This window comes from Haemaphysalis longicornis, unplaced genomic scaffold (genome assembly GCF_048455015.1).
Source record: "Haemaphysalis longicornis isolate Haplotype H1 unplaced genomic scaffold, Haemaphysalis longicornis Haplotype H1 scaffold_3, whole genome shotgun sequence".
Lineage (NCBI taxonomy): Eukaryota > Metazoa > Arthropoda > Arachnida > Ixodida > Ixodidae > Haemaphysalis > Haemaphysalis longicornis.
In genome coordinates this window covers 58,174,879-58,201,208 of record NW_027526335.1, presented here as the reverse complement: position 1 = coordinate 58,201,208, position 26,330 = coordinate 58,174,879, and positions in this window count along the sequence as shown.

Sequence of the window (26,330 nt, the reverse complement as noted above, 5' to 3'; positions counted from 1 at the left end):
ACCGGTCCATAACGCGAAAAGTGTAACGCTTTGTATATAAACAAGAATGCGCAGTTGTCGAAATGAAGACACTTAATCGCCAGAAAAATCATAGATGTAGATTACTGGGAACTTTAAGTCGTTAAGGAATATTTGATACAAAAGCAAACTAATCAGATAGGAATCCGTCCTCGTCAAGCTGCTTTACTTTCTCGCATGATAAATCAGCGTGCAAAAAAAAAGAAATAGAATAAAACTGCGGTGGGCATGCTGGGTATAAAAATGAAAATAACTGATTGGTGGATGTGATAATAGTAAAATAACAATACTAAATAACAAAATACCATATTTTCTCCATTCTAAGCACCCCCTTTTTCTACGGTCGCGATGCTGAAAGTGAGGGGGTGGTTAGATTCGAACCTAAAGTACGCCCCCCCCGGCCAAAACTTTTTTCGCGGCCGTATATCGACGAGGCGGGAGCAAGCATAATGTTTTATTTGGCACACACGCAAAAGAAAAATAGGTACAGACGTCTGGTGCTCGGTCACCCTCAGTACCATTTCAGTCCATTGTGCCGCTTGGGCCGACTCTCTCAGTACCCCCAGCTGGTCATCTTTAGTCCGTTGAAGTGGTTTGTAACTGAAAACTTCTTAAATGACTTGGCCACATTGTCAACTCGGGCTCTTTTCCACGCGTCTGAAGACCACCTTGCGATGGTTGCTTAGCAAAGCTTAGATTCACATGCAAACGTTTTTCCCGATTTGATTCCCTGAAAGTAAGGGAGGGCCTGGAATCGGAGGGTGCTTAGAATCGCAAAAATACGGTATTATCCTAAGGGGTAGAAAAATTATTTTCTCAGTGGTTAGCTCGCGTGTTGAGATCTCAGCAGTTACGATTTATGAAGAAGTGTTTTTGTTTTGTTCGGGCCGTTGAATATTGCGAAAATATTACCTTTAATTTGCCTTCTTTAGTGCCACGAGATCTAGCTAACCGAAGTTAGAAAATATTTTAACTGTAACAGGACCAGTAAATTTAGTTCTGTTGAGCGATAACTCAAAATAACGGAGTGAAACGCATTACCAGTTCCCCTGGGTCGCCATTGCCATGAACTCTGTGGTATATAAAAGCGCCATGAAGGCTTTTTCAGTACTTTTTTCTGTTTTGAAAAATGAAATGGGTAGATATTCCAATATTAATTTCACACAGTTCCTTTAGAACACTGAGAAGGTGCTCTTAAAATACTTAAGCTTGCGGGAACTCTAACATTCAACGTGTCAGCCCTGCTTTTTTGTGTCGGGAGAGATGTCAGGCTAAATCTCAACTGTCACGGTGTGAAGGATGTCTGCGACAAATTTCGACCCGTATACCAAGCGCAGCCCAAGACGCAACTTCGCCCAGTTCACATCCGTGATGCCTGAACAGGGTAGGTGAGGAGATGACGGAAGCCGTCATCGTCGCCTCCCTCCGACAACGTCGAGATGACGGGCTCCCTGACTGATTCAGCCAGAACAGTTTTCACCGTCGCTAAACCTCCCTACTTGCTCCATCCGACTTCTTAGTCTTCTCGTCCGACATGTTTTGTTCCTTTTCTTTCGTTTTGTCATCAGTGTGTAAAGAGTGGCATTCCGACACAATAAAATGGTGTTAGTTAAAATAAGGTGTATGCGTGATGTTTCATTCTGTTTAGAAGGTTATGTGGTTTTCCAGGCTAACGGTAGAATAGCCGGAAGCCAATCAGCCTCTTCTAAAACAAAATATGCATACCCTCGAATTTCCAAGATTAATGTAACAACTAAAAATAAAACGCAGCCTAAGCTTTCAAAGGGGCAGAAAGACGCCACATCTACTATTCCGCGCCGAACACGTCACGGTCAGCGCTGCTAGTGGCGGCAAGGTGACATGTCACGGAAAAGAAATTTAAAAAGAAAAAGAGAGAAACAACAACAGCCATGATTTTGTCAAAGCGCGGGGGAGTACAGCTCCCTGACAACCCCACCCTTTCGGCGACTGCTACTGTCGGATTATCCTGAACCAAAACAAACACTCAGTGGGGGCCGGGATCTCGTAGAAAAGCCGCGCTCGAGTCGGCCCTCTTCACACGGTATCTTCCCCAAGTCGAAGGGGCACGGACTGGAGTGGGTCTTCGGCCCAACACAAACGTTTCGCTGTTTTTTCCTCGAAATTTATTTCTACTTCCCCGCTTCCTCCCGATTTTAAACAACGGGCACTGTGATCGGGCCGCTCATTTTCCTTCGCGACGACTCAGTCCGTGCCGCTGATCTTTCGCCCGCCGCTCAGCAAACCCAGCGCGAGTAGGGAGCGCGGAGAAGCGAGAGGAAAAAGCGAAAGCGCACGCGGGCTGCCATTGCGCCGCTCTCTATCTATTGGATCAGTCCCCGAGCGTCACAAATGGGATTTTACAAGGCTCCGCAGTGTGACATTGATAAATGAGCGGCTCCTCTTCAATCGCGGCCTCGCGGATGACGCTCTCCTCTTGCTCCCCTGCTCCTCCTCTTCCTCCGGGGGATGCGCTCCCATCTTCTTGCCCAGGGCAGCACCGCCAGCGGCACAGCATTCTCCGGTGTCGCCGTTCCTGCAGGCAAGCGGAGCGTAGTCGTCGTCGTCGTCACCGCTGCCGTCTCCTGTCCGGATGCGGGCCGGCTGAGCGTGCACGACCCGATTATTGGCAGCCGCTGCTGCCGCACGTGATGCCTGGCCGCGCGTGGCTTCTTCGCTTTGGCCGAGATTCCGCTGTAGCTTCGCATCTCCCCCCCACGTGAGAAAGGAAGGACTGTCTCAGAGACCAGACAGGAGCACGTGCGTACGTGTAAAGAGGGAGATCGCGTTGTGTGGTTGGGTGCTGTGGAGAGAAGAGCACTGAAGCTCTTCCAGTCGGCGGGAAAGACGACAAATTTCGGCTCGGCCGTCACGGGAGTCAGAACGGAGAGCGCCAGTGCGGATAGCGACGCGTATATGGGGAGTGAGGGGGAGCCAAGATGGCGTTCGAACGAACAGCTTCAGTTTCTCATCATACAATGTGAGGTATGAATATGCCTACGTACGCAGGCAACAATTTGTCTGTAATTACCTATGTATCGTCATCATCATCCCCATGATCCACTCATTGTAAGGCACAGCGGCGTTTGGGAAGATGATCATGGTCCTCTTCCTCAATCTCCGAAAAAAAATGACAGAGATGTGTCATCCACCGGAGTCATGGTCGGGATTATGGTCCCTCTCCTCAACCGACAAAATTGTATGGGGGGGGGGGAGTGTGTGTGTGTGTGTGTGTAGGGGGGGGGGTTTAAGAATATCCCATCACCTGCCGTCACATTCTGTGTTTTTACTAACTCCTAAAAAATGGGAATCAACACAGTATTTTAACCACAGAATAAAATGCGTGCCTGGCATAATGCAGACATCTTAGCGTACGTACTTTAAGAGGGGGAGGAGGAATAAATGTTTATTTCACGAGCGCTGGTGCTGCTGTTAGGGAACCCGCCCGGTGGGGGCCGTCCCTATAGTCCGGGATGCCTAGAATTCCTGTATGACGCGTAGCGCAAGCGTTGCGCGTCTGATTGCCACTTGCCGCGGGTTCCAGTTCGACAGGAAAGCCTGCATTCAGGGCTGCGCACAAGACCCCGTATTCAGTCAGTTCTGCTCAACGAGCATCGGCAGTTACGGAAGCGGCGACAGCGACGGCCGCTCAGCTGATCAGCAGCCGGCTATCGGGAGCCAGTTTCTGTAAATGCCGCTCCTCTTCGCCGCTGTCGCTGGCGCGGCGGCCCGGCGTCACCTCCTACATGCGAGACGGGGGTGGCTTTCCCGCACGACCGGGAACTCGGCGGATGGACGCGCAACTGCTCCCCTAGGGGAGCTATACTATACAGGAGCTCTAGGTATGCCCTGGCCTTGGCTGGCAGTCCAGGCCCTCTTCACCAGTATGCGCTTGGTACCAGGATCCGGATTTCAGGCAGGCCACCCACTGCTCGTAACAGGGTGAAAGGTTAGGTGGTAGGCCTGGGGTTTGTCCTCACTCCCGCACTTGATGGTATAGGGTGCCGAGTAAACGACAGAAATTACAGGTGGCCGGGTATATGACGGGGTAGATGACGTGAATAGGGGTGCGATGGGGATAGGAGTTTGTTTGTATTCTTCGGGGGCTGGTGGCTTCTTGCCTCGATAACTGAGGATGTGGAGCCGGGAATATTCTTCTGCTTTGGCGATAGTGGGCCAGGATATCTCCATACGAAATGTTCTGTCTTTGGGAGAAACAGACGATGTTTGTCCCTGGTAGATAATGGCCCGGTGTACATGCGCGCGGGCAGCGGCATGGACCGCCTCATTACCGGCGAAGGATGTGTTCCCGGCTACCCAGACGATTTCTATCTCGGGTAGCTGACCCTCGGTTTCGAGGATGCGGAGAGCTGCTTTAAGAAAACCTTGATAATGCTGAGACTGGAAGGCACAGAGTTGAATTAATTTGCATATACGTAGACTTCGTAAGCTCAACTGAGCCTGGTGATCAAATGGAAAACGCTTCAGAAGGGTTCATTACCCCCCTTTTTTTTTTGCCAGACCTAATGCGCTTGTGTATTCTTTATTCCCTCAGACAGTGTCTGAGTGGAATGCGTTAAGTGAACTATATTCTGCACGCGTTATTTATTTTATTATTTTATTTGCACTTGTACACCTGCCATTCGCACTTTCTGCTTGGAACAAGTGTGGTCCGCAGTACGTATGAAATAAATAAATAAATAAATAAATAAATAAATAAATAAATAAATAAATAAATAAATAAATAAATAAATAAATAAATAAATAAATAAATAAATAAATAAATAAATAAATAAATAAATAAACTCTTTCGCCAATATGGTCAAAGATTGTTCCTGACAGAAATAAACCATTCTTACCTTCTCGGTCAGCCCAGTGTGGACATGTGCAATCATAAGCTGATAGCTTCGGCGATAAGGTTGGGGTCACTGACCTTAATATTTGGGGCCTCTAGCGTAGTATTCTGGGTTGAACCTATATCTAATAATCCCGAGCCATGGTAATTGCTGTTTTTTTTTTCCCTATCATTCACGTGGACACTCGCCACCTAGCAAGCAGGCACTAAAGGAAGCGGATACGCACCTCATTTGTTGATTTGTAAATCGTCCAATAAAAAAAGTAATCGCTGCAGAAAGGAACACAAGTGGCGAGACAAAGTTTCATTTAGTACTACTAGAAAATCGATGTTCGAAGACAGGTATACACATCTTGAATATTGTAAAACAGTTTGCTACAGACTACCAGCATACTAAAAATACGGATGACAGATAGTTGTGTAGACCTATGTTAAAAAAAAGGGCCAAGATTCGCAAACCTTTTGGCAGACATCCAGATATCGTAAAAACAGTTCTTGATTGTCCAGTAAGCATGCCTGGTTGGTTACCTGCGAGACTCGAGACGACAGACAGGTGCCGGCGAATCACAAACTGTTCTTCTGATATCTTACATGAGGGAAATTTGGGCAATTTGGGCCCTGATTTCTTGATGTTTTTTGAGACGTTAAACGTAACTTCAATCGACTTAAGAACTCGGCAGTTGATCTCAACGAGGTTCCGAGGGAGAGCAAAGCTTGCTGCCAGAATTAAGGTCAAAGTCATTAACGTTGGCAAGTCTCCGTCAACCTTGCAAGAAAATAAGCGGGAGTTATTTTTGAGTCTGTGTTTCATTACTTTTCTTCTGCATGGGATCATAATGAAGCCTGTTTTGCTTGCACCAGTGTTTTGTTTGCACAAGATCGAAGCAGCTTGTTAGAGGTCAGAAGAGTTTTCAGTGTTATGCAGGAAACATCTACCCTTTGGTATGATCAGGATATAAAGTGAGTGTATACTAATTCGAAACCGAAGAAACATTATAAAAAACTGAATACAAGAGCGGCCCGAGAACAACACCCTGAGGAACGCCACAGCAGGTGTCTCATTTCAGAAGGAAGACAGCCCATTTGCATGCCACAATATGTTACGTAGTATGTAAATAGTTGTTTAACAGGGATGCGAAAGGGGAGCATAAACAAGGTTGAGACAGTACCTCATAGCAGATGACGTCAAATGCCTTGCAGATGTCAAAGAATACGCATCCAGAATCGTACCCTTAAAGCAAACTTGTGCTTAATTTGGCCTTTTTCTTCTTCAAAATGCCTCACATCACAAATAACGCTATAATAGCGCCTGAACACATTGCCGCAACTGCCATCACCAGCCGTATCAATAATGCAAGATCGCGTGTACTCCTGCCACGAGACTCAAAACGTTTCACTGCAGAACGAGGGTGCATGTATCTGAACCAACTTATTCATATAAGCTGCTGACGTCAAGCTTTCCGCATCATGAGAGATCCCATAATCTCAGTAGCTAGTGCAAATGAATAATTACTCGTTGCATGCAGAAGCTTGCCTTCAAGGTAAAGGTCTCAGACGGGCCACCTGGCTTCTGATTACGATTAGAAACAACATACGTGCATTGAAGCTCCGGGCGTGCCACGTGCACGTACGAACATCGGCTCGTTAAAGCCTTCACGTTAAGCGGCGTCACCGGGCAAACTTTACGCCCGGACAGCACTCTTCCAAACTTTCCGACTCTTTCCGTAATTAGAAAGCGACTGCTTTCACGCATAAATTTCCTCCCCCGCAAAGTTAGGCGACCTCTCCCCATCTCTCGCGCTCTTCTTTTTTCGAGAATGACGGTCCGCGTAATCCTTCCCGAGCCTATAACCGATCATTCATTAGCTCCCCCCCGGCCGCACTGGCTGCCTTCACGGCCGAGTCTCTCAGTCGATCGTATCCTTTCGAGGTGCGCTTCAGGAGCGAGCGCGTAAAGACCGCGGGCCGACGTTAGCCGAGATCGGGAAAACGCGCTGAAGGGGCAAGAAGAAAGAAGGTCGCGAATAAGCGTTGCATAAAACCGAAACGTCCGTCGGGAGGAGACGCGAGGGCTGCAGCCTTTTCCCGCTCCTCCAGGACGTCGGCGGCGGTCGCGCGGTGGTGTCGCGTTCCATTGCCTGCGCACGCGCCCCGCGACCGCGGAGAGTGGCAAGTGCAGTGGGAGAATTAAGGCCTCACGCAATAAAAGCGCCGCTTTCCTCCACCCGGGCGGCCCAAACACGCGAAGGGAATCGGAAGAGTCGTAGCCCTTGCAAGCAATTCATCATTCGGCAAAAGCGAGCAACGAGCGGCGGCCAGGACGAAAGGAAGAGACACACACATCCACACATCCGCACGCACGCACGCGAGAAGCGTCGTCCCCGGCCGAGCAGCACGTCGGAAGGCACACAAGGGACAGGCCGTGTTTTATGCCCCCCCCCCCCCCCTCCCCTCTCCCCGTGGCTCGCGCCCCGGGCCGCGCGCGCCCCGAGGCGAAAGAGAGCCAAAAAGAGGGCGAGGAGGCGGCCAGTCGGAGTGATTAATGAGTGAAGCGCGCGGACCTGAAATCCGTTTTTTGTCCGCGGACACCGGGGGCAATTCATCATTCTGTCGACTGAAATTAACCGGAAAAAGCAGCAGCCAGGAGGAACGGGCCTCGGGCGCTGCCGCCTGCCTCCTCCACCGCCCCGATCCGCGCGTCGTCTTGGTCCCCGTGCTCTCCCTGCTCCTCGGCCGCACCGCCGCCGCCATCAAAAACGCACCGCCAGACGCGACGACGACGCCGGCACGCACGCACGAAGGCACGCCGCCTAGGAGCCGCGCGCGCATATATGCCGCACACGCGGATCCTCCGCCCGGGCTGCTTTACTGCCACAGAGCGCATAGAGCGCGGTCTCCCAGCCCGTGGCGCGCGCAGGGTTCTTCCCTTCGGAGGCTGCGCGGGTCCTCCCTTATGAGCTCTTCGCTGGAGACAGCACGCAGCCCGGGGCGACCTCGCCTTCGGGGTGGAGTTGTCCTGCCCGGGCGTATCAGCGATGTTTTCTTAATGCCGCATATTACTGACCCCACAAAGGCAACAGGGAAACCGGCGGACGAAAGAGATATGAAAAAGTATTGTTGGCCTCCTTGCCCACCGGCAACCGCGGAAATTGAAAGGACTCGGGTTTGTAGCCTGAATTCTGCGTAGCCGGTTGCCGCGTACTGAACATATACCAGAAGGGAAAAAAAAACTATATTTCTGGCGAACGTAATGCTGAAGTTAGCGACAACTCTCTATTTAAGTTCAATGTTATGAGCAACCGGTGCCTTTAGTAGACCCGGGCAACAGCCGAGAATGGAAGTAGTGTCATAGTTTATAAAATCAGCACGCACGGCTTTCCATTGCCCGCTCGGAGAGGCACTCTAGACTGAGCGAAAGAATCGCAGCACCACTAACCTTGCCGCAGAGTGTCACGCCCTGTGTAGGTGAGAACGATCCTCCCAAGGGGAAAATGTGCATCGGATATGCACAGAGTTTCTTTAAAGTAGGCTTCGGTATTTTACGCGAATGCATTGCTGAAAAGGCATTCTCGGTGAATTCTAAGGTGCACGCTATGGAAATAGAGTTTTTTTGCGCCTTTTCTTAGACACTTACACAAATGATTGCTGGAAACACATTTTTTAGACCGTAATGGCCGATCTTGCATGAAAATATGAAGGCCCTAGAGCCACTTGTTAAGAGCATTTCTTATGCGGTGTAAGTGCGACACCTCAAAGAGACAGACAGGTTTATTCGTTGAGTCCGCTATTATTAATTTTGAAAATACTCCGTTTTGAATATGTTCCGCGTGGAAATTACAGACTTTATGATATTCTTCTTCTTCTTCTTCTTCTTCTTCTTCTTCTTCTTCTTCTTCTTCTTCTTCTTCTTCTTCTTCTTCCCCATCATCATCATCACCCTACCACTACTACTACTGCTACTGCATACTCAGGCCCACTGCAGCACGAAGGCCTCTCCCATTGACCTCCAGCCGCTTCTGTCCTGCGTTGCTCTAGTCCACTGTTGACCACCGAATTCGCCGATTTCATCCCTCCATCGTGTTAGTGGCCTTCCCCTTTCTCTACTCCCATCTCTTGGAATCCACTCTATTACTCTAATTGTTTGAGGTTTAAATAAATTCATTACCAACCCAACCACATGCCCCTGCGCCTCGCGCATCGAAAGAGAAAAAAAAAACGAACCAAAACTACCGCCTCATTATCCCAACGACGCTGGTCGTTTGGCACGCGCTTCCTGCAAACAGTTGAGTGACGCGGCATTCCGTCTCCTTCCGGGCCACACGCGACGATTATACGTCGCTACTGCGTGCCACGCCAGCCACCTTGCTCAGCTAGGGCGCTTCACCGCCTTCTCGTAGGACAGCAGCACAGACGCCCTGGAAGGAGGCAGTACTCGACATTGCGTACTCCCGCTTTCTCGGTGCGCCGTCGTCCGCAGTGACGGGCCGTCTCAGCCGTGTCACTCAGTCGTTCCGTCCACGCGTGTGACGGTGATGAATGCTCCGGAGACGTCCGACTGGCCACGTGGGCGACAGGAACGGCGTGCCGCAATCGCTCAAGCGAGCAGCTCACGTCGAAGGCGATCTCGAAGACGGAGATCGCATGCCGCTTATAAGCGCGCCGTTATTGGTCGCTTTTGACGTGAGATCGACTGAAGCTGGTGGCAATGAAGCGTGACACGTGTTTGGCCCGATGTAATTCGTATCATATTCGTGATAATCGTTATAATTACCTTCATGCACTCCAAGGACTCTGTCATGACCATCACATGTTCGCATGACTTGGACAAAAATAATCGGCTTAGTAAGTATCTGCCTGTATCCTCCCCATTTGGCTGTGTGTTTGAAGCACGCTTTCGTGCCCCCCTTGCAGCGCAAGGAGTGTAAAAAACGAAACAGGTTTGTTTGTAACTTTTCTTCTTTTTTTTTAGGGTTTAACGCGCCGACGCAACGCAGGCGATGAGGCGCGCCGGGCTCCGGATTAATTTTGACCACCTGGGGATCTTTATCGTGCGCCGAAATCTCGTACACACGGGCGTTTTTGCTTTTCGCCTCCATCAGAAAAGCGGCCGCCGCGGCCGGGAATCGAACCCGCGACCTCGTTCTCAGCAGCGCAACGCCTTAGTTGTTTGTAACTTGCGATTGAGCATACTTACAAGCTAATTAGCTGAATGGAACTTGGAAGGACTGTAGTTTTACTCTGGGGGACAAACATATAACCCGGATGTTTGTCCACTAGGTTAAAACTTTCGTCCTTTCAAATTCTCTTCTGCGTCGTAGGCATCTTTCTGTCTGTGTAACACACCAACCCAAACCACCCGACCCCGGAGGACTGCAGTCAGGTCGCACTGAACACCGAAAAGTCCACATTGAAGTCTCCCACCATGCTCACTAAGCATGTCATCGGTGAGCGCATGAAGCCCGCCCTCGCGTGCACTTCAGACACCCCCTCCCCCCGGACCCGTGAAAGCAAAACCGGCAACGAGTGATGTGAACGTGCTTAGGCGAGAACGATTCCGGCTGAAAGGTCACCCCGGAATCCATTCAAGCTAGACTGGAAAAGTAGCGGCAAAAACGTCACACCGGGAGCCCTTCAAAAGGAAACACGGAACAGTTGCCCTTGGGTACGAAAGAATTCCCGCCCAGGTACAGGCGAATTTATTTACGCACGCTATACGAGGAAAACGAGGCAATATAGCTTCGATGTTATGTTAAAGTAATTGAATTGAAAATAAAATTGGATGAATTTGAGTGTACAAGGGAATCGAACCCATGGCCGTGCGGAATGGGAGACGAACGCGCATCCCCAGCACCACGAAGGCTCCGTGGCTCTAGCTGATTTAAGATGAACCTAGGGAAGCGTTGTGGCTTGCAACTCAGAAATCTGGGTTATAAACTTGAACTTGGACTAATACATTTTTAGCTTACTAGATGGAAACGTAGAAATCAGGTCAGCAATGAGTACGTTTCCGCCAAATGTATACGTGCTCTTAATTGGAGTGCAACACTAGGGCCATCATGCGGCATCTACTGATACCTGAGCACGGTGTCAGATATACTTTTACGTGTGGACGCAGCAAGCCAAAAATCTGTCAAATAAGGGTGTTGGCGCCGTGCGTACACCTCCGATTGAAAGGCCACCTGGTGGCAGAACTCCTAACTTCGCAGCGTCCTAGACTTCCACGGCTTCACCAACGACTGTCCGAAGCAAGGTGGTTCGTAGTCACCAGCGGCATGCGTGCAGAGCAACGTTGTTTGTGTAAGCTCACACAACGCGATCTGAACACGTGATTTTACCGCAATGTTAAAACAGCTGCGAGAGTGCGAGCGCCCTAAGCTCATTTAGACCCGCGCCGAAGCTCCTCATCTGAACACTGCATGCGTGGGCACCACCAGTAATTCGACGGCATCGCTTCATCTCCGCTGCTTCGTGCGCGAACTTTTACGACGAAGGAATATCGGCGTGCTCGCCGCAAGCTGATACCTTCCAGCGATTCACGTACCTTCCTTGTATTTCGTGGTGCTGTTCCGCCAGCGGAAGCTTCCCTTTTGCCGCTTCTGAGTAGCTGGGGTGCTGTAGCCAACGGTAAAATCGACGGCACTGAATCGTTTGCGAGCGCGCAATTCTTATTCAGCGTTTAGCAGTACTTACCCTCCAAGTTCCGAAAAGTACCGTTTCGCACAAACGCTCTATCAGAGAAATGCAGTCTGCAGGTACCATCATTTTCAGCGAGCGACTGCCAGAGAGCACGAATTCATTCGTGAAGGTTCGCAGGAAACGTTAAATAATGTCACGTTTTCTTGCCAGCTGTGCGTACCGGCGTTGCAGTCCTCTATGACGCATTGGCAGCCGATTTTTTCGTTGCGCAAGCGTGAAATTTTACTTGAGTGTGTGCTCAACGGCTACTGCGGCACACATTCACCTCGATTTGGTGTTTTATAAATTCTTTTGATTGTTACCTACTTAAAACACCGTACCAGATTACTTTGAAACACTGCGGCGAGCGCAAATGCTTTCGACGACTTTTCTCCAAATTATCGTCTGCTCCGTCGGCAGGCGGAATTGGCCAGGCCGCGGCGAGCAGACGACAGGTTGCGAAAGCTGCCGAGAAGGCCCAACGAGGAGCCGAAAAGATCCGAGCACCTCCGAGTGGCTGGCGCCCAGGTAACTTCTTTTTGCTCGCGTTAGAGGGCGCTGCAGTCAACGGTCTCAGCGGCGTCTGTTTGGCGACTTTATTGGAACGACGAGTAAACGTTTGTTTTTGCAATCTGTGCCCTCACCTAAAATTATACCTCACACGGTGTATAGCTCAGGTCTAATGGCACTGCCCCATTAGATGGCTAGTGGCGACGCAAACTTAGGTGTGAGTTGGCCTGGCACTAGGCTTAACGCTACGCGTTGAGCTCTTACGTCATCAACTGGTGCCACAGCTCTACGTACAATGAGTTTAGCGATGCCTCGTACGTCGCAAGAATTATGTGCGGCAGTCTGACACTAATGCTTTCGCTTTCACCACATCATAAAGCGTACTTATGTGTTGTCCTCAGCCCCCTCTGCCAGGACCGTGTAACGCCCTGTATTTCCACAAAAATGAAGATTCGGGAAAAATCAACACCTGTAATCGTTATAATCGCCCAAATGGAGATAATTGGTAGGACGGAATTTTTGGAAAACATAATAATAAAAATAGAAAAATAAAACTCCCAAAAATGATCTGACAAAATAAAACTATGCATCTTATACATCTCCCCACAAAATCCAAGAATAAACAAAGTCCGCAAAAGAAAGTTAGAAATACGTATAAAAATAGCTTAAACGGACCAACTCTAGAGTACGCCTTGCATCATCGGTGGTGGTGGTGGTAAAAAACATTTTTTTATTGAGCAGCCAAGGGAGCTGGAAAGGGACGTGGTCAGCCTCCTACGTCCAGGAGGCCGCGAGCCTGCGCCGAATCCAGGGCTCGTTGCACCAGGGCGATTTGATGCTCCGGCGCCGAGCTGGTCAGCGCAGACTCCCACTGCTCAAGGGAGGGGGAGTGAATGGGGTGGGGGTGGTGGGGACATGAATACACAAGGTGGTAGGTTGTGAGAGGGATGTCACATTGTGGGCAGTTGTGGGGGAAAATGGACGGAGATATGTGGGAGAGGATAGTGTGGTTGTAGAAGGTTTCTGTTTGTAGACGCCGATATATGTGAGCTTGGTGGTTGGAGAGACTGTGGTGTGGAGGAGGGTATGTTCTTCTGATGTGTGTGTAGTGCGCGAGGAGGGAGCTGTAGGTAGAGTCCAGCGGAGTTAGGATTTCATGGTCAGAGATGAGGCGCCCGGCGGTGTCGGTCCTTGCGGTTGGGAGTGCCCGGGTAAGGAGATCGCGGGCTGCGGCATGAGCCGCCTCATTCCCGGCAAGGCCAGCATGACCTGGGGTCCAGACGATAGAAATTTCAATGTCCTCGGGAAGGTGTTGGAGCACAGGGAGGGCCTGGGGTGGTGCAAGGCCAGCTTGATACAGCCGACAGGCTTGTTGGGAGTCCGTAATGATGGTCAAGTATGGTTGATGCTGGTGCGTGGTAGTTGCATGGGCGATGGCAAGCGCTTCGGCTGAGGTGACCGGCAGATTTCGATAGGTGACGGCTGTGGCCAGATGTCCGTTCGAGTCCACAGTAACTAGGGTGGTGCGCGTGCGGTCGGGAGTTGTAGCAATATCCGTATATCGGGTTTGAGAGTCGGCGCCGTACCGTTTATCAAGCATCTTCACTCTGGCTTCGCGACGTCCTCGATTGAAATATGAGTGCATGTGTTTGGGTACCGGGCTAACCTTCAGGCGTTGACGAATGGACAGGGGGATGCGTTGGAGTTCGTGTTGAGGGGAAGGGGAGGGCCGGCCAATGTTTTGGAGAACGCGCCTACCTGAGGGAGTGAGGGCGAGGCGATGGAGGTGGGACGTCCGCTGTGCTTCTAGTAGTTCGCTGAGCGTGTTGTGCAGGCCGAGGTGAAGCAGACGCGCATTGGAAGTATAAGTTGGGAGTCCAAGGGCAGCTTTGTACGTTTTCCGTATTAGAGCATCCAGCTTGTTGATTTCCTGTGGTTTTAGGTTGACAAAAGGAGTTCCGTAGGTTATACGGCTGACCAGCAGTGCTTGGACCAAGCGGCAGGTGTCTTGTTCTTTGAGGCCGTGAGTGGATCCTCTTATTCGTCGTATTAGGTGAGTGAGCTGTGTGACCGTTTTCTGTAGCTGCGGCAGGAGGGTGGCGCCGGAACCATCGTAGTGGATAGGCACACCCAATATACGGAGAGTGGGGACTTGGGGAATAGGTGAGCCCTGGATGGTAACTTGCGGATCGGGAGTAGCCACAGCAGGCCAACCTCGCGTGCGGGCGCGAAGGACTAGGAGAGCCGATTTGTTAGGTTCGCATGTCAAACCTCTGGGTGAGAGATAGTCGATAGTTGTGTCGATCGCTTGTTGGAGAGCGTCTTGTTGTGCGCCGCTGGAGCCCTGCGTTGTCCAAATGGTCAAATCGTCCGCGTAAAGAGCGTGCTGGAGACCGGGGATAGCTTGTAGGCGACTCGGAAGGTGAAGTAGGGCAATATTAAATAACAATGGCGATATAACGGAGCCTTGTGGGGTGCCCTTAGGCGGAGTGTGGAATATGGGGGATCGAAGGGGCCCAAGTCGCAGTGTTGCGGTCCGGTTTCGGAGAAAAGCTTTTACGAAGTGGAAAGTCTTGATGCCGCAATTGGTCGTGTTGAGGTTTTCCAAAATGGCTTGATGTGTAACGTTATCGAACGCTCCCTTGACGTCAAGTGTTAAGATGGCCCTAGGAGTGGCTCTGCTCAGATGATCTAGGACCTGTTCCTTGAGCTGAATTAGTACGTCTTGCGTAGAGAGATGCTGTCGAAACCCGAACATTGTTAATGGATACAGATTGTGATCTTCCAAGTACGTAGATAAACGTTGATGGACCAGGTGTTCGAAAAGTTTCCCGAGGCAGGACGTCAGGGAGATGGGCCGAAGGGTCGTGGGGGAGACGGGCTTGTTTGGCTTTGGGATTAGAGTGATGTCCGAATATTTCCATTGTTCAGGTAAGGTGCCTTCAACCCAGTGGCGGTTGTACAGGTCCAGGAACGCCTGCAGGGTGTCTTCGTCCAGGTTTCGGAGAATGCGATATGTTATCTGGTCTTTGCCTGGTGCAGTATTGCGTTTCAAGCGGGCAAGTACAGCATGGAGCTCGGCGAGGATAAAAGGTGCGTCCAACTCATCATTTGCCTGGCCGGTGTAATGTGTTTCCGGGTAGGTCGGATAAGAGGCTGGGTCTCCAAAAAGGTGGAGTTGGATAGACCTCAGGAGGTCTTGAGAAGACAGCGAGCTGTTCCGAATCAACTGGTGTATTTTATGGTTTGTTTGTCGCCTGGTAGTGGTGTCGTTGAGGAGGGACCGAAGCAGATGCCAGGCTTTCTTCATGTGCAGAGTGCCTTGGAGCTTGTCGCAAAAAGAGTGCCAATTCTGTCGTTGAAGATCAGCAGCGTAGGTCTGTGCTAGCTGTGTTAGAAGGGCTATGCGTTTTTTCAAGGAACGATTGTGTTTCTGGCGTTTCCAACGTTTTGACAGGCTTCGTCGAGCTTCCCAGATGTGCATAAGGTGGGGGTCCGCGGCTGGTGTACTGTCAGTGAGGGCGATTTCTTGGGTGTGCTTATTGACCCGCTTTTCAAGCTCCAGTGTCCATTCGTCAAGATTTTGATCTATGGGTGGTAGAGGAGTGACGTCATCTCGAAACGCGGACCAATTGGTTAGGCGGGCAGTGCCCTTCCGAGGAGACTTCTTCGAGGTCGGAATTCGGATGGAGATGATCTGATGGTCGCTGCCGAGAGTTTCATCCAAGCATGACCACGTGATATTTCGAATGTTTTTTGTAAATGTTAAATCGGGTGTGGTGTCACGCGTGACACTGTTACCGGTCCGGGTGGCGACTGTAAGGTCATTTTGCAGGACTAACTGATGATTTTGGGTGGCGCGTAACAGAGCCGTACCCTTCTTCGAAGCGCGCATATATCCCCAAGCCGTATGCGGGGCATTAAAATCACCAAGGAGAAGCAGCGGGTTGTCATTGGCCTTGAGTGTAGCTTCATGCAAGAGCGCCTCGATGGTGTGAAGACTGCTGGTGGGAGGGCTGTAGATATTTAGTACATACATGCTGGGTTGCGATGGGCGGGTGGAGATGACTTCAACGAAGGTATTAGGAATGGTCTGGCTGAGCTGGTGTGCTTGGGCTGGGTGGGAATTCAGTACAAGGATGGCTGTGCGGTTTTGCGGGTCCTGGGTGAAGGCGTTGTATTGTGGCAAGCGAGGGGCAGGAGTATTTGCTTCTTGAAGAGCGATGACATCTGGCGGGTCCTGTTGGGTAAGGAGGGCTAGCTGGTGTCGCTTACTACTGAGAGATCGACAATTCCATTGATATACGACGAGGAAGGCCTCCGGTGCGCTAGTCATGATAGGGGTGATGCTTGAGCTTCTTGGTCGGGTGGGAGGACGCCAGGGTGTCATGTATGCCCTGGATAGCCTGTTCTAACTTGTTCTGTCGGTCAGTGAGCGCCTGAATGCCAGAGCATAAGGGGGCCAGACTCTCTCTTTGGGCGTCCATGAGTTGCTTTATCGCATCGACTAGCTTGCTGTCGATGGTGGCGTTTATCTGGTCGGATGTGGGCACGACTGGTGCGACAGGTGTGGGGAGAGGGGACGCAACGAGGGCCTCAATCTTCTTGGTGAGAGTGTCAAGTTGTGTTTGAAAACGTTGTTGTTGTTCTTTGAGTTCCTTTAGCACTGATTCGTAAGTAGGGGGGACAGGGGGGAGAGGTTGTGAGGGGTGGGAGGGGATTGGGTTGGGAGCAGTGGGAGTGTTGTGAAGTGCGGCTGACCAGCTCACCTGTGTTTGAAGATTATGATGGGACTTGGAGCGGGCGTCCGTCGGTGGGGTATGTAGCTCCGGGAAATCTTCAGTACAGTAGGCCGGAAGAGGTTGGTGGCTGGGCTGGCTGCGAGGCTTGCGTGGAGCTGGGGTGGGAAGCAGGCGCTTGGGACAGTCCTTGTGGGCCGTGAGGTGAGGGCCTTCACACAACTTGCAGCGTGGAACGCAGGGGTGATCCGGAGGGGGGTTGGAGATGCCGCAAGCCGGGCAGCGTGGCTGGTCGGGTTGGGGGCACACGTCATGACGGTGGCCGATGTCGCCACAACACTTGCAAGTTTGGACGGCACGACGATAGGGGCGGCAACGCACTAGTTCGCAGTCAAATTTAATGTAGTATGGTACGCGTGGCCCGTTGAAGGTGAGCAGTGCCGATCTTGTGTTACCCATCATCCGGGCGTGAATCAAATATGGGCGGTTGGTAGCCGTGAGTTCGAGCAGCTGCTCATTCGTGGTGTTCTCCGGGATGCCATGAATAACGCCCCTGGAGGTACCGGGTGGTGGCTTCATGTAGGCGGAAACGGCGTAGTCGGTTCCCCGAAGGGTTATAGTGGCGAGTTGGGATAGTCGATCGGCCAGGTAAGGATCCGGAGTGCCGGCGACAATGAGGTTGGGCCCCGGCTGGGCTTGGAGAGTGACTTCCTTGCGGAATTGCAGGTCTGACATGTGGCTGGCGGTTGCCAGGCTGCGAGCCAATTCTGAGGTGGGCCAGTCACTGACTCGGAGACCACCATGGGGGCGGAAAACCATGACGTGGTAGGTTTGGGGGAACCGCGGAGGGGGTATTGGGCGGGCAGATGCAGGGCGCTTCGTGGCATTGGAAGGAAGTACCTCGTTGTGAGTCAAGGATGGCCGCTGCCGCGATTTGATGACTTGTATCCACGGATTTTGGGGTGGCACGGTACGACCACTAAGGGGGTCGAAGTCCATTGCTGCGGCCTGGTTGTTCGCAGGGTTGGAGGCTTCCTGGTCGGTTGGTTGTGGTGGTGCGATTACGCCAGGAGTAAGCGCTGTAGCCATTCTCGGAGAAACATTCGTCGGCGGTTGGGGAGACGTGGCAGCAGGCACGCAGAGGAGCGTGCTCTCCGACAGCGGGGCGGCGGGGAGGCAGCCGCTCGCGCCAGGCCTGGAAAGTAGGCCTAGTTGCGGCGCCGGCGTGGTCGAACTGGAGGGGTGGCTTGTTGATGCTCCCGTCGGTGGGAGATGGGCTCACAGGGTGTCAATCGAGTCCGGATGACTTCCGACGACCAGTAGAGGTGCTGGTTAGGTCGGGATAATCGATAGATCGCAGGCAGGGCGTTGGAAACGGGAGTCGAAACAAGGCTCGAGTGCCTGTGTCGGCCCCCTGGCGGCGATCCTTTTGCATCATTGGGAAAAAAAATAATTAGCGAGGGTGCTCACTGCTACAATGGTATATATTTACATCATTGGCGAGAAGAAACAAAAGAAAACTTAAAAACAATAAAATAATCCCACGTCTTTCGCTACTCATAACCATATTTGGCTGTAAAGAACTCACACTCTATATAGGCAAGCGGCATAAGAATGCTACGAATTAGTAGACAATTTTCGAAATTTCTGCAGATTTTTTTTACACAAGCATTTTGCTTTTCTCTATTTCAAGAAGCACACCCTGTAGGTAAGGCTGAGCGGAACAACAAGATTAAAGAGTTATCTCCTCTGCTAAGTTCTCTATGCAACTGCCGGGGTATACTTGAGAACGACTTCAGCACTATATACATGGCCGAATAACTTTCATTGATGCATGCGAGTACCACTTCTTTTCGTTTCAATTTTAGATTTTTCCTTCACCGCCGAACCCCGCATTCTTTTTGTTTCAGTGTAACTGATAACTAAAAAAGTTAGAGGCCTCAATCCCACCGGTATAGTACACGAAGTACTGCGAAATGCAAGACAGCCGACAGAAACGTGGTACAAACGGAATGCGTCAAGTATTACTCTCCTTGGTTTAAACGTACACTTTCCGAGCAAACGAGCAACGTCGGTGCCGTCTCACTAAACCCATGAACAAAGCCGAGGTTATATCGTCGAGTCCCTCTCGTTTAGAGGCAAATACTCATTTCGTAGACTATCTATCATGACATAGAACACGAACAAGCCCTTGGCAGCCGTGTGTTTATGCCCGGAATGCCGAAAGAGGGAAACCAACGGTGGGGGAGGAGGCGAAGACCAAGAGAGCGAGCAGAACGCCGAAATCGACGAGAGAGGTAAAAAGAGCTCCTGCTGGTGAAATTCGATGCCCGACCCGAGCTCGCGAGATTTATTAGATTTTGATGGATAGGCTTGATTTAGCCTCCAATTTACAGCGGCTTAGCACCGGTACGACTATACGGGTGCAGGGTAGAGGGGGGTGGGTGAAAGGGGGCTGGGCGCAGAACACAGGCAGAGCACGACAAAACAACCTTCGGCCCAGTCCCAACAAGCGAGCAATCGGTGACATGAAAAACACAAACGTTAAATTGCAGTCCGAGAGAGCGAGGCACTAAAATGCCAAAATATTTATATATGCCGGAGAGCTCGGAGGGAAAAGAAACGAGCTCTGAAGGGAAATAAAACAAAGCATTCAGCTTCAGTAAACGGTTAGACAAGCAATAAATGAAGTTGCCATATAAACACCCCAGAAAAAAAAAGAGTAAAAACAGATCGGAAGTGAGAGTAGAGAGGGGGAGGGTTGTACAAGCCGAGTCCGCTTCAGGATCGAAACGCTGGCGGGACAATAAGAGCGCGGACGCGAGAATTCGAACAATGCGTCCACAGCATGAATCACGTTCGACCTGGTGCTGCTGCACAGCAACTCTCCCGCTCTTAGCGCAACCGCTATGCCTCTAGAGTCTCGCTTTGATTTCTTTTCGGTTTCAGGTATACTGGTATGTATACTGTTCCGCGCACCCCGTGTATCCGCTACAGACATGCCCGCGGAGCCAAGTTAAATGGTGGAGCGAGCCGAGCACGCGATACGCCCGCGGATATAGCCGACGTCGCCGTGCGATGCAGTATGACTTTGCCGGGATGTCGCCGTGTAGAGCCGAGCGAAACGTCGTTAATCTTCGTATGCTTTACCGTCGGCGTGCTATAGACTTTTCGCTTCCTCATTTTTTTCTCTTTCTCTGGCACCGCCGTCTCCACCGGTCGGGTGTGCACTGGGCTTCGGTTTTTGAAGAGAACCGCTTTGCGCGACATATATCCTGAGGTTTGCGTGTACGTGTACTTGTACGTGAAGAAGAGGCACGAAGCGACGTCGCGATCCCTGGCATACTGTTCCCCAATAGAGACAGCTTTTTGTTCCTCCGTTTGTTTCGCGCAGAGAGTGATTTATCGGTTCAACAGGAAAGAATTGATTGAAAAAACAGAGTGTACGCTTGTACTCCTGGAGTTTCAACGTGTAACGTAAAAAAGGAAGTAGTGGCTTATTTACGTTGCGTGTAGCGGTGTGTGACACGCTACCTTAATCTGTCTGTCTGTCTGTCTGTCTGTCTGTCTGTCTGTACGCCCGTGTGTGTGTGTGTCTGTCTGTCTGTACGCCCGTGTGTGTGTGTGTGCGTGCGTGCGTGCGTGCGTGTGTCTGTGTGTGTGTCTGTCTGTCTGTCTGTGTGTACGCCCGTGTGTGTGTGTGTGCGCGCGCGTGTGTGTGTGTGCGTGTGTGTGTGTGTCTGTCTGTCTGTCTGTCTGTCTGTCTGTTTGTACGCCCGTGTGTGTGTGTCTGTCTGTCTGTACGCCCGTGTGTGTGTGTCTGTCTGTCTGTCTGTCTGTACACCCGTGTGTGTGTGTGTCTGTCTGTATGTCTGTACGCCCGTGTGTGTGTGCGTGTGTGTGTGTGTCTGTCTGTCTGTCTGTCTGTACGCCCGTGTGTGTGTCTGTCTGTCTGTCTGTCTGTCTGTCTGTACGCCCGTGTGTGTCTGTCTGTCTGTACGCCCGTGTGTGTGTGTGTCTGTCTGTACGCCCGTGTGTGTGTCTGTCTGTCTGTCTGTACGCCCGTATGTGTGTCTGTCTGTCTGTCTGTCTGTACGCCCGTGTGTGTGTGTGTGTGTCTGTCTGTCTGTACGCCCGTGTGTGTGCGTGTGTGTCTGGCTGTGTGTGTGTCTGTCTGTCTGTACGCCCGTGTGTGTGTGTCTGTCTGTCTGTCTGTCTGTCTGTCTGTCTGTCTGTCTGTCTGTACGCCCGTGTGTGTGTGTCTGTCTGTCTGTACGCCCGTGTGTGTGTGTCTGTCTGTCTGTGCGCCCGTGTGTGTGTGTCTGTCTGTCTGTACGCCCGTGTGTGTGTGTCTGTGTGTGTGTCTGTCTGTCTGTCTGTACGCCCGTGTGTGTGTGTCTGTCTGTCTGTACGCCCGTGTGTGTGTGCGTGTGCGTGTGCGTGTGCGCGCGTGTGCGCGCGTGGGTGCGCGTGTGTGTGTGTGTGTGTGCGTGTGCGTGTGTGTGTGTGTGTGTGTGTGTGTGTGTGTGTGTGTGTGTGTGTGTGTGTGTGTGTGTGTGTGTGTGTGTGGAGTCACCTAGGATAGTGTAAGAATATCGGCGTCTATAAATCGGACTGCCTGGCGAAAGACGGAGGTAGCAACGTCAAAAATTTCGATACGGCAGTCTCGTATATTAAAACAAAGTCTAATCCCGCTCCAATAAGACGCAGGATAGAAGAACATAGAGGACCGAGGGCGTACATACGAGTATGTCGACAAATTAGGAATAACGGGGCCTAACCGAAACAGATTACACAATTTCTGACTGAGTGGGAAACCTCCCACCAAGCATACGCAAAATATGGAAATGACAGAGAGAGAGAGAGAGAGAGAGAGAGAGAGAGAGAGAGAGAGAGAGAGAGAGAGAGAGAGAGAGAGAGAGAGAGAGAGAGAGAGAGAGAGAGAAGTGGTAAGGAAATAAGTGAATAGGCGCCAAAGTATTGTAGGACCCTGGTGAAAGTTAGATTTTTCTCTTCGATGGACGTTCTCGGTTTCAAAAAGTATACAAAACGCAAGTTCTTTTTTTTTTTCATGCCAAGTACTTTGAACAAGCGTACTCCGCCCCAGGATTCCTGACGGAGCAACGATAAAACGAGCGGCCCTCACCAGTAATTCCGTTACAATAACGTCCGTGGAGTGCCGTGAACAAGCAGCGGGAATAAATCTAATGAATTCTCCAGCCTAAAATAGACTCAAATGAGCACGAATGTTCTTAAACGCAACGCTACAAAATCCTCAGAAGAGACGGCAATGCCACTGTTAATCCAGACAGGCAGACAATATGAGGCAGCCGTGAATTCGGTGTTGCACATCTCGCCAAACCCTACATAAGGCGCAATCCCTACAGGCCCAAACCTTCGTGCCTCAGTAGATGGTTACGAACAGGGAATAGTTGTGTGGGGTTTCCACGCGGATGCCAGAAAACCAGGAAATAAAGAGGTCCCCGTGAAAGAAATTTTGATCCGAGCACGGTGAGCAAGACTTGCATGCCATCCACTTCACGTGGAGGCGCCCTGGGATTCTGTATATACGATAAAGCTTCAGGATATGCAGCAGCAAGAGCGCACGGTGTACCCCATGCGACCATCGCCCACACATCACCGAGCCACGGGCGGAGTAATTCCAAATGAAATACGCGATCAGCTGTGCTCAAATAAAAAAAATTAAGTCGTTGCTTTTTTCAGGTAGAGGAGCACAATTTTGCATCCACCGATCCTACTGCAATTTTCTTGTAATGTTCTCAGCGCAGGAGAATTTTGTTCCGGTAATTTTCTCGCAATTTTTTTTCGTGGCATTCCTTGACGTCACAAACTGACAGTGCGCATATTGAAGTAAACGCGCGTGTAAACGTTGGTCCATTATTCGCGCAATCGCGGTGATCCCTGATCGTCTCGAAACAAAAACAAAGGGGGTAATATAGGAGTACGAAAGCCGTTGCGCGCGGAATACACTTCTGGAGTTTGTCCGCTGCTCAGTGATCTAGGATATCCGCGGAGTAGAAAGTAACAAACTCGCCAGTGGGTGGGTAAAATAAAATAAATGCAAGAATGCACACGTACACACGCAGAGGGAAAAAAAAAAAAAGACGCCTTCGAAAACGAAAAGGAGGGGAAGAGACCAGAGAAATCCAAGGATGCAGAAAGGCTTCCCTTCCCAATCAAAGACGACTTCCCTAAAATCAAAACGGCGTTTGCCGGCAACGCGCTCTTCTTTTTCGACGTCCCCCTTTTAAGCCAAAACCGACGCCGCGACTTTCGGGGGGAATCTCTTTCCAGTAGAGAGGAGAAGAGAAAAAAAAAAACAGCAGCGGGGACAGGGGGAAGCACGAGGGGGCAACTTAGTTCCCGTTACTTTCCCTTCCACGCCCCCTACCACGCTCGGATTGTTTGCCCAAGTGGCCGGGTTGCTCTTTGTTTCTGCGCCGCTTCCCCCCACTTTCGCACCAGAGTCCCTGTTGTGCATGCGACAGAGAAAGCGGAATATCGCGCGCCCCGCAGAAGTAGCGCGCGCTGCGACCAACAACAGCAACAGCGCGACGACGCCGTTAGCTGCGGGGGAGTCGCAATCGGGTCCGGTACAGCGTGAATGGGAGCGGGAGGCTGCTGCAGGGTGAGGAAGAGGAGTACGGTGTGCCGGCACTGGAACACACGGCGGTGCGCAAGGGAAACAGCTTAACCATCTCGCGCGGAAAACACCCGGGAGGAAGTAGCGGGACGAAAGAGACAAGAGCAGGGAGACTTTCCCTTTCATTCGTGTTCTTTAACGGGGAAGGTTCGGAACGATTTGGCTTGGCTTGAATCGGAAAAGTAGCCACAGAACGCAGGTCTTTACGCCTGCGGTAAGACGAAAGAGTGCCTGCATTTCTCGGGAGGCTGGTGCGCGAGCGTGCGCACGGCAGAAGTCACTGAGAACGCGTGCGAAGTCATTGTGGGAACTTTTTCGGGTTTCATTGCTGTAATCATTGCACTTACTGTTCATCTAGTCGCGCGTTTCAGTGCGAGAGGCAAAGTATTTTTAAAGAGCACATCGAAGAACTAAATGAAAGATTGCAGGTGCTTACAGCATAGGGTACCTGCCTACTGGGGTTGTACTTGCGGAATTCATGTAACAAATTTGATTTGTTACAGGAATGTGATTTATTGGGGTGCAAATGAATAATACATTATAACGTTTGGCTGTCTATTAACAAATAGGTAAAAACTACTACCGACCTTAAGGAGAAAAAATCGTGGTGACAAACGACACAATGCATTCCTTCTAGGTTCAAGCGCCAACGATGTTTTTTTTTTTTTTAATCTGGACCATTGGCAGTTAAGTTTTGCATTCATGTTGGTCTATCCCTCTCAACCCATTGATGGGTGCATGAGGATAGGCCAAAAGTGAATGTTTAAGCGTTAGATCTGACAGATTCAACTGAGCATAAAGCTCAAGGTGCAATTTCGGGTGCCCATCGAACCGGAGAACCTTTAATTTTGTTTTAAAATCCCAATTAAAGGTGAAATCCCAGCTTGCGCATGGGTGTGTGCCCAGACGTTTTAGCGATAAGCGACACGTAAGACGCCCAGTGACCCGGCCATAGTCCCTAGACACGTCATAATTACTAGCCTTTGAAACGCTGCTCAAAAATCAGAGCGCTCATTCGCGGAGCTATAAGCCGGGCACAAAGAATAAAAAGGGGTGAAGTAATACATCCGATTATGTCAGACGGCCGACTGAGATATCGCGGAATGGTTTTCGACAATGGGAATCGAATACGGGCTTGCAATACACACATAAAGATATTACTTACCCAAGCTTAGATGAGCTAGCTCCCCCAGACACATAAGAGACAAAAATAGGAACCTTTAAAGGTTGCCGCACCCTGCGCCATTGTTTCTCGGCAGATTACCGAAGCCGAAGGAGAAGCTTAACTTCCAGAGAACGCGCTTCCACGTCCGACTTACCCCTTTCGTTTATTTTTTTATCTTTACGGGTATAACGGTGCACGATGGAGGACAGGGCATAACGCACGAACATACTACACACCTTCAAGCGGCTGACTCGCACACCGACGCGTCCCTCTTCCTCCTCCATTCTTCGATTCCTGCCCGCTTTGGGATCGGTACTGCGCAGACTGTCAGTCGCCAATCAAAAAAGACAAAGCCGTCAGCGGAGCGCGCAAACCGAGCGAGGCGCCGGCGGCGTGCGGTGGAGCGGCCGCGCACGGGGGTCCCGAGGAATAAGCGCCGCATTAAGGGAGGCGAAGAAGTGCTCTGGCTCCTGGTCATATAATCGGTCATTATTTGGCTCCGCCGGCATGCCGCACTGAGAACGGGTGTGAGAGTCGAGATAAAGGCCAGGGCAGCGGGAGGATTTCTTTGAGTCGTCGTGCGAGCTCCGCTTGTTCGGGATTCTCTTTCCTCGCGTCGCAGCACGAGCAACGAGAAACTCTTTCTTTTATCGTCCTTTCGCTCGCCATGTTCTTCCTCTCTTTGTTTGTATTACTTCCTTTTCGTTTTCCTTTGCTGCTACATTATCGCTGGATCGGGTAGTTCCTGTAATTTTCTCGTGGCATACGGTTTCTTCGCGGTTTATTCCGAGAATGGAGCGCCACTGGCTCCAAATTAAATTTGTATCGGCTGCACGGCGCGAGAAATATTGCCGTAGTCGTCACGGTAACCATAAAAAACAAATATAATAACTAAGTCACACAAAAAACAAACCAATATGTGTGTTGTTTTAACATAAGCCGCACATGGAGTATGTAGTGAACATGGCAGAACGTGCGATCGTTTTATGTACAGTAAAAACCCTAAATACGAGACATTTTTGTTTCTCGAGAGTTCTCGCACGAGCGTGTCTGCATAACAGCGTGCCTGATAGGGCGTGTATGCTAGCATGCCCGGGGCTTCTAACGGTTCTAGAGTATTGGCAACATAAAGGCTATGAAGTATTAACGACGGAACACCATAGAGCAACATAACGCTATAAGGGAGGATGTTTGACAATAAATGGGACAATCTACTGCTACACATAGGCTTTGCAGGTAAACTCAACGGCAAACGCAAAGGGTCACCGTGGTTAGATTACCGGGACAGGTTGCGCTAATTCTGCACACATATGTGTTCTGGCACATGCTTGAATCAGGGCAGGAATGTTTTACCACCTCGTATTCTGCTCTATGAAGATGGGCTAAAGTTGTAGGAGAAATTCACGACGTCCGCAAGTTGCACTCCGTCATTCTCGTCCAGGCAAGAGTTATCGCGAGATCGGCTGTGACGCGCAGCATATATGAGAGATGCATTAAATTTGAGCCCCTGCCCCCTCCCCCTCCTTTGCCTTCCGGTTCTTGATTGGGAATTCTAGCGTTCCATTTTTCCACTTAGTTATTTTGCCTCCCCTTACTTCTCACCCAGTACCTCGGCATCGACTGTGTTGTTTCTATAGGACTTTTGTCACTTCTACCCAACAGGCATCGCTTCCGAACCCGCGTCTT